This window comes from Etheostoma cragini, chromosome 7 (genome assembly GCF_013103735.1).
Source record: "Etheostoma cragini isolate CJK2018 chromosome 7, CSU_Ecrag_1.0, whole genome shotgun sequence".
NCBI classification, from domain to species: domain Eukaryota; kingdom Metazoa; phylum Chordata; class Actinopteri; order Perciformes; family Percidae; genus Etheostoma; species Etheostoma cragini.
The window spans coordinates 24,834,846-24,843,438 of NC_048413.1; the positions used below are offsets into that span (position 1 = coordinate 24,834,846).

At 41.9% G+C, this 8,593-nt stretch overlaps 1 protein-coding gene across 1 annotated transcript in view; it reads right to left on the minus strand.

The window, feature by feature from the left end:
- LOC117947878 (kelch domain-containing protein 8B-like) overlaps positions 1-7,069 on the minus strand; it is a 136,768-nt gene extending 129,699 nt beyond the window's left edge. The window contains exon 1 of the mRNA XM_034877230.1: positions 6,898-7,069. The gene's annotated coding sequence lies outside the window, so the exon portion shown is untranslated. The remainder of the gene's footprint in view (positions 1-6,897) is intronic.
- Between the last annotated feature and the right edge of the window lie 1,524 nt (positions 7,070-8,593).

An 8,593-nucleotide genomic window follows, 5' to 3' on the forward strand; every position in this document is an offset into this window, starting at 1 on the left:
CTCTTCCAAGTCATTGCTCCTTCAAAATGATGATTTGATACATAGCACATGTGAGTCGCTCTGGATAAAAGCGTCAGTAATTACATGATTACATTACATTACATTACATGACGTCAGCGTCATGTAATGTAATGTAGGTAGAGTAAAGCATAGGAGCAGACCCATCAAGCGTTAACGAGACTGAACTGATGAAACTAGAACTCTGCTCGCCATACAGAATGGAGAAAGAGATTTTCTCAGCACATTTCTTTGCAGAGTATCAACTAATCTGCAGTAGATTATGCCTTCTGCATTGCAACCATTACACCAAAACGCATAAGCTCACCATCCATTCCCTATATACAGTGGGGTTCGAAAGTTTGGGCACCTCAGGTAAAAATGTGTATTAATGTGCATAAAGAAGCCAAGGAAAGATGGAAAAATCTCCAAAAGGCATCAAAGGACAGATTAGACATTTGTATAATATGTTACAAAAAGTTAGATTTTATTTCCATCATTTACACTTTCAAAATAACAGAAAACCAAAAAATGGTCTTAAAGTTTCGGCACAATGCAAAGTTAATACCTTGTACTGCCCCCTTTGGAAAGATGAGATATGACAGTGTCATGGATGTTCTCAATCACTGTCTGGAAAAACCAGGTGATGTCAATCTTAAGGTTTGACATGCCAAGACTCATCTTACCCTGCCCCAACAATCAGCAACATGGGCTCTTCTAGGCAGTTGTCTAGAAAAGTAAAACTGAAAATAGTTGACGCTCACAAAGCAGGAGAAGGCTATAAGAAGATAGCAATGCGTTTTCAGATGCCAGTGTCCTCTGTTTGGAATGTAATTAAGAAATGACAGTTATCAGAAACAGTGGAAGATAAAGCAAGATCTGGAAGACCACGAAAAATATCAGACAGAACAGCTCTCAGGATTGTGAGAAAAGCAAGTCCAAACCCACGTTTGACTGCACGATGCATCCAGAAAGACCCGGCAGACACTGGCGTTGTGGTACATCATTCCACTATAAAGAGATACTCGTACAGATATGGTCTTCATGGAAGAGTCATCAGAAGAAAACTTCTTCTACGTCCTCACCACAAATATCAGCGTTTGTAGTTTGCAAATGATCATATAGACAAGCCTGATGCACTGTGGGTACAAGTTCCAATGAGGTTCAAATAGAACTTTTTGGCCGCAATGAGCAACAGTCCATTTGGAGAAGAAAGGGCACAGAATTTAATAAAAAGAACCTCTGTCCAAATGTTAAGCATGGGGGGACTCAATCATGCTTTGGGGTTGTATTGCAGCCAGTGGTACAGGGAACATTTCACGAGTAGAAGGAAAAATGTTTTCAATACAATTTTCCATAAGGCTTCCTGAATAAAGTCCTGGGCTCCAGGAATCTGTAATGGATGTTTTTTCGCTATTTTATAGACTTAAAATAAGTTGATTATTGAAAATAATCATTTGCAGCCACAGTCTAGCGTATCCAACCTTTTCATGATGAATCAGAGCTTCCTCTAATTGATGGAAGGGTTCAGCCTTTGTGGGACCTTTTTTCACCCACCTCCCCAGCAAGATATCGTTTCAAAGCCAACGTTTCTGGTGGCAGCAATCACATGAAGCGATCAAAGAGCAATCAGTTTCCATGAGCCGATGTGTCTCCATGCCTCCGGCAAACTTCAAATAATACCCACTACTCCATGTGGCAGCAGTCACACAAAGCAATCACACAGCGACTTGTTTCCCTCCACTCGGAGGAAATCTAAAAGTGGAAGCAATCATAGCAAATAATCAAATAACTATGTCTCTACTGAGCTGGATTGTTTTAGTAATTAACGTAATACTTTACGCACTTACAGTGATTATTTAATCAAACCTTACCCCTTGCTCTTCCTTGCTCCCCAGCATTAATTAATGAGCCTGTGGCTGTAATAACTAATTTCAGCCTCATATACTTTCTTAAAAATAAAATACTACTGTTGTCACATCATCAGCCTTAAAATAAAACTTAATGTTTTCTACATTTCATAATTTATTCTGTATCTTTGATCTGATAAGTGCTCGCAGGTTTGAGGGTTTTGCTGCTACTGGGGTTTTTATGATCAATTTTGTTTTGTTTTTATTCTAACTGACCAAGATTGAATGGAATTCTTTTAATACAGATGTCGAGAGTGACTTTAAACTAGTACTGACTTCAGAGCATTGCATTGCCATACCCCCATTTAACCAGAACCTGATTAATTCAACTGACTTTTTTTCAGAGCAGACATTTAGACGTGCAGAGAAGACACACGTGTAACTAATACAATTAACAATCGTTTAATTGAAGCCACGCAAATTGAATTCAGCCATTGTTTAGGTTATTAAGCACATCTAGAGGTTTACTGCTCGACGCAGCAGGCTCCAGTTTGACTCCGACCTGCGGCCCTTTTCTGCATGTCATTCCCCCTCTCTCTCCCCTTTCATGTCCTCAGCTGTCCTGTAAAAAATAAAGGCCAAACATACCCCCAAAAGAAGAAAACATAAATATAGTAGTGTTTTTAGTGTACAGTATGTTGTCGAACTTAAAAAATAAAGATATTAAATACCATGTTTTGGCCCACTGCTGCATCCCAATTATGCAATTTGCTGGATTGATCTGGGAATGTGCCACGGTCCATAATGTACCCATGTGCTTGTTATTCCAAACACGCTGCTGCTGCTGGAAGCAAAGCACTGGTTTTATCACCAGAGGATCTACTATTACTTTGTTCCCAATATACGAATGGGACATAAAACTAGTACAACACATTTCCAAGACCTCCAATGTCCTCCACCGTTTCTGTAAACATGATTAGTTGTACCAGGTCAATAGGCCTAATGAGGGGAATCATGTAAACAATAAAATGTAATTAAACAATAAGGCCGCTGCTGTCACACACAGACACACAAACTTGTTTGCTTGAGCTACTACATACTCTTAAGAGAATCCTAACTCCACATACTACAAGCGGTTTTAATTAACATGGCGGCGACCTGCTGACATGTGGACCCGCCCCGAGGAGAAGCAGACTCACACACTGTGCTACATCTGCATCTTCACAGGTGGAGATGAAATGAGGTGATCACTCTACTTTCTCCCGGATTTTGGGGTTTTCTCCTCATGTCATCTCTGTCTAATAGTAATTATTTGACAATTAAAGGAATATTAGACATTTTGCTTTGCCAAGAGTTAGATGAAAAGATTGATACCATTGATATTTGGCTTTTTTGTGAGGGGGGCTTAAAGAGACAGGCGCTCCAACAGAGCGTCTCAGACCCTTTATTTTTATGTTAAAGCATGTAAACATAGTAACAACACAAATTACAGGTGAAAATGCTATAAAATAGATCACCTTTAACATGTTAAATAGTGAGCTTTAGAGGAGCTGAGAGGCGAATGTTGTCACCTTCAGAGAGAGCGAAGCTAGCCGTTTCCCCCTGCCTGCGGCCTAAGATAAGAGACGGGTGGCGGTAGCTTCTTATTTAGTTTTTTTGTATGAAGTTATCCATCGTACAGACATTGAATCTCTCTAACTCTCTGCAAGTAAATGAATACGCACATTTCGCAAAATGTCAAACTACTACTTTTAAAACTCTGCCTGCTCGAGCTGCTCGTTGTTTTCTCTACATGCACCACGCATTTTATTCCTTTCTCCATTTCTCTCGCTTTCCCTCCCTCACACATCTTATCCCTGTCTAAATGTCCCCTGCGTTGGCAGGCTGGATTTGCAAACTGTCCTCTGTAAGCGTCCCACTTAATCCTTTGATGGTAGTATTGGCTCAGTTCCACTCATTCGCCCGGGTTACTGTCTGAAGCTGGCTGGTGTGTGTTCGGCAGCAGCTATCTCTGTCCCACACAAACCCCCTTAATCACATCTAAAGGCATTTTGTATACACCAACTCTGTCTTGCAGAGTTAAGGGGCTTAATTTATTGTAGCAGGCATAGACCAAGTTCCAGATATGTTCCTAGAAACTATAGATAAATAAAGATGATACATTCTAACCTACTTTACATTCCTCTACTTGTGCATGGGGTCACATATCTCAGGCCCAGTCGTTGATGCAGAGTTAGCTGTTGTGGACCAAAAGTAGCAAGCAAGAAAGAAAAAGATGGAAAAAAACATCACAGAAAATGAAGTTATAATACTGCAGCATCCTGAAAGCATCCCAGCATGCACTGGGGCAATGATGTTATATACATAAGTCTCAGTTAGTTATCACAAGTGAGTGTGGTTACACAGCGTGTGTCTCCTTGCGGTGTGCATACATTGTGGATTTTGCCAAGCTTGTTGCTATGGTATTAAAGTGGCATTGCTATAGACAACCACAGTAAATTAAAATAAAGCTAAAGCAAACTGGTTTACTTGACACTAATTCAAGTGGCTAAAAGAGTAATAAATGAAGGTACAAAATGGGAACAGCTAAAAAACTAATGACAGATGTTATGTGATGGTGAAAGAAAGACTTGGACTAGATAAATCAAACATCCATTTCAGGGTTAGTCAAAGATTATACATTTGTTGTAATTGTTGCATTGTTCTAGAAGTTCTTTAGCACAACAGAAATGCACATCGCTTAGTTAAATCAATTAAAGTGTATGGCACCAAAACGTAACAGTTCAAAGTGGATGTCATCACCAGATTTCCTGAATCTATGTGGAGTCACAAGAGCTCAGCAGAACCATAGATGGCATGAAACAGGCCGACACAGAAATTGACAAATCAAGTTCTATCTAGAAATTAGCGTATGCATGGTTTATGCACAGAACTCTTATGCATGGCTGATGAGGCCCCAGGCTTCCATGAACTGTTTTCAGGTGATGCTTTTATCCTGCACAAATTAATGTGAGTTCAACAGAAGGACAAGATTCAATTCCTAGATCACAAACATAACAAATAACAGGAAATGTAAGGATAATTGCCACAATTTCACTATACCACCATGGAATGATCAGATGACAGAAAAGTTTAACAAGAAGCCAAGAAATCAAGCATGTCAGATAGAACAGATGTGAAATGCATTAAGTCGCCCTGGGCAGATGAGGTGGTTCGGGCATCTGGTAAGGATGCCTCCCTATGGAGATGTTCCAGGCACGTCCAGCTGGGACGAGGCCTCGGTGAAAACCCACGACTAGGTGGAGGGATTATATCTCCAACGTGGCCTGGGATAGCCTCAGGATCCCCCAGTCAGAGCTGGCTAATGTGGCTAGGGAAAGAGAAATTTGGGGTCCCCTGCTGGAGCTGCTGCCCCTGCGACCCGATAAGCGGACAAAGATGGATGGAGGGCCCTGGGAAACAGCTTTGTCAAAAACACATTTGTTTTTTTTCCATGTAGAGACTCACTAGCTTTAGGACTCTGTCCTCATGCGGGCTCTGACCCGTGGTTTGAACTTTAGTATAAATTTAGCTGTGAAGTGGGTGGCTCAATTTTTTATGCAGCGAAGAAAAAGAAAAAAAATCCCCTGACATGAAGAAATGTGTTCCTCCTCTGGACAGAACTGATGCTAATTAAAACTATAAATGGATAAAGAAAATCAATTTGCTCTGCTTATTGTTTGAAGAACAAAAAAAGTCATGCATTTTAATTTAGCGGTTTCTAACCCACCTAACCAACCACCATTGTGCAAACTACATCATCATCAATCGCTAATTTCATACATGAATAACTTTACACCCAGACAGTCCATTTGTCAGTGTCCCTCACTGCTTGCGCTCTGATGATGGCAAAGAGGCAGGGCCCCGTGTGCCAGAGCAGCCTTCCTGGTGAGTCCTGATTGAGGGTGGCATTTTGCTGGCACAATGAGATCTGCCACAGCATTACGCTTCTCTACTGGATCCAGCAAGACAGGCCCAGACGTTGCATGTCAGCTGTAATCCTCATTATGCAAATGAACTCACACCAAATTAGGAGCAATCCTTGCAGGTCAGATGGGAAAAGTAGCACAAGAGGGAGAGGAGGGGGGAGTGGTGGAAGGTACTAAGGAACAAAACCACCTCTTTAGCAGAGCTGACAGCAGCAAGAGTAGGGAGAGCTGTATACTGTAGGATGCTGCTCTTAACAGAAAGTGAGGATGGAGGGATAATGTTAGAGACTTCAGTCCCAAGTGGACGAAGAGGACTGAGTAGCAGGACTCTCTCTAGCTCAAGACTTGACTCAGTAAAAGAGACATCAGAAAGTTCAGGTTGCTCCAAAAAAACAGAATAAGGACTCTCTGCCAGTGGCTCGCAGCCGCATCCAGATGTTGGGCAGCGCAGCGGATGGTCCTGCTTGTCCAGAAAAGACCATCCCACTAAACAGCTGGATGGATTTGCCCTTCAAACTCCTCACTAAATCCCTGAAGCAGCACCAAAGAGCACGCACGCGTTGCTCCAACTCCACTGACACAACACAGGGGCATCACTTTACCAAATCCTACGCAGTCCCTGCAGCAGATATCATTTGCCATCCAAACTTGGATCAGGCCACCACTTATCAACTGATGATTGAGATGTACTAGATTATAACTGGAGTCCTGCAAATACTTAACCTCGCTTGCATTATAGTCGACATGTCCAAACTGATTCCTGGCGATATTTAATGCTTGATCCTCCATCGTCCACCATTTTATCGCTTTAACAACAGCGTTATCAAATTTGGGCAAAATTAGTAATGAGCATCCACACCTGTTAATACAGATTTGATGTCCATTTGTAGCTCCCAACGCCCATAAACAACGAGACCATCTCGGCCAACAGAGCCCATGTGCGCGGAGGGCGAAGCGCTCTGCATGCTGCGTCGACCTTGTGATGCTAAAGTCTTCCTATAGCAGCTTCAAAAAGTCCACAGGGGTGCCTGTGTGTGGGGGTATTAAATAAAGAGGAAAGTTTTGGTGACCGCAGTCCTTACCTTTTTGTCCGGTGGGTGCACGGCACGCGCAGTCAGCGGTGCGTCGGCGCTCGCCTGCATAGCTCCGCGTAAATGTTCGGACACGGCATGTGGACAGCGGTCCTGTCGTGTTCCTGTTCAGTTACAGAATCCAGCCAAACAAGCACCGACGTTACCTTCGCGCTCCTTCCACTGACTCAGCAACCCCCCCTCCCCACCCCTTCCTCTCCCCTCGTCTCCTCCCCTCACTCGCTCTCCAATGCGCACTGATGTATTCCCGAAACAGCCGACCCTCCACCACCCTGAAGTGACAACAACGGACTCATCATCTCCCCTTAAAACTCGAACGTAGATGTAAATGCACCCAGCTCTGCTTTTGGGTCGCTAGTTTCCAGCATCCCGCAGCGTAGCGCAGCATCAGGTAACTCCAGACTCACCTGACGGGAAAGACGCTGCCTCTAAAGGGGAGTGTGCTCCGGAAGCTGCGCTGCTGCCCTCGCGTGGATTGAGGCAACCATCAGGAATTCCCACATACTACACCAAAAAAACATGCAACGCAGTCACTTTAAACGGCACAAGAGCCCTTCCATTGCAGCGTAGTGGTTTCATAAAATACAACATGTTTGACACTTAAGGAACAGTTTTAATATGGGATTGTATTTTTCAATAAATTGACTAAATAGAAATTAATGATAAATAAAACTTATCTAAAACTTAAAACTGTATAGATCCGAGCCGGTGTTTTCCCTAGGTTAAAAAAAAAGTATTCAAAAATAAATGCAATTCCACATCGCTTTGATCCATTATTATTACCATATCTGTCTTAAACACCAGCAAAACTATTATAGATTTTTTTTTTTTAAATGACACTCCGACCAACTCCAATCATAAGACCTGAAAAAAATCTTTGTTAGTTTTGATGTTCAGATTGATTTGACATTTATTCGGCAGAGGAGAACACACTATAGGAGAGCCTTCGGTCTACCATAGAGAGTCTGGGTGAGAAAACGTGACACAAGTGCCCTAAATAGGATTTACTTATAGAGGAGAAAATGTGATGTAATGTAAATGCCCTCTATGGGGTCCTTTCAGTAGAGAAAACAAGATGCAGATAACTAATGGTTGCACTTGACATACAGGATGCCCTACATGCTAGATCAATTTATGTGCACTGGTTCCCTTTTTTTTATACAGTTTTATATTATAGTTCCACAAAAGAACTATTCTATCTTTTAGAACCCATCCTAGTCATCTTGGCTGACACTGTTGACAGCGGTTTTGTAGGTAAATCATTAAATGTTCAGTCAATTGCCAGCAGGGCCACTGTCAATCCAAATCCGCCTGGGTCAGAGCTTAATAGGTCTGAACTCCACCATTATGATGCAGTTAATTACACATATGCTTTAGGAGTGTAAACATACAATTACTGGTTAAAACCGGACTTCAAACACTTCTGTCAAGCCCTCTTTTGCATTTCTAATCCAAATCCAAACTACAAAGAAGAAACATTCCATCTAACAAGCATTTCCCTCATCATCTCCCTTTGAATTAACTCCAGGGAGCTGCAGGAGCTGATAAATTGCTGATAAATGCATTTGTGTTAAACACTTGCTTTGAAATTCCAGGAAGAAAAGTATTTACAGATGTTTTTAATTTTCATTAAAGCGTATCAAAGCATTTACTTACCACTTGATGTACTCTTTTTAATTAAACTACC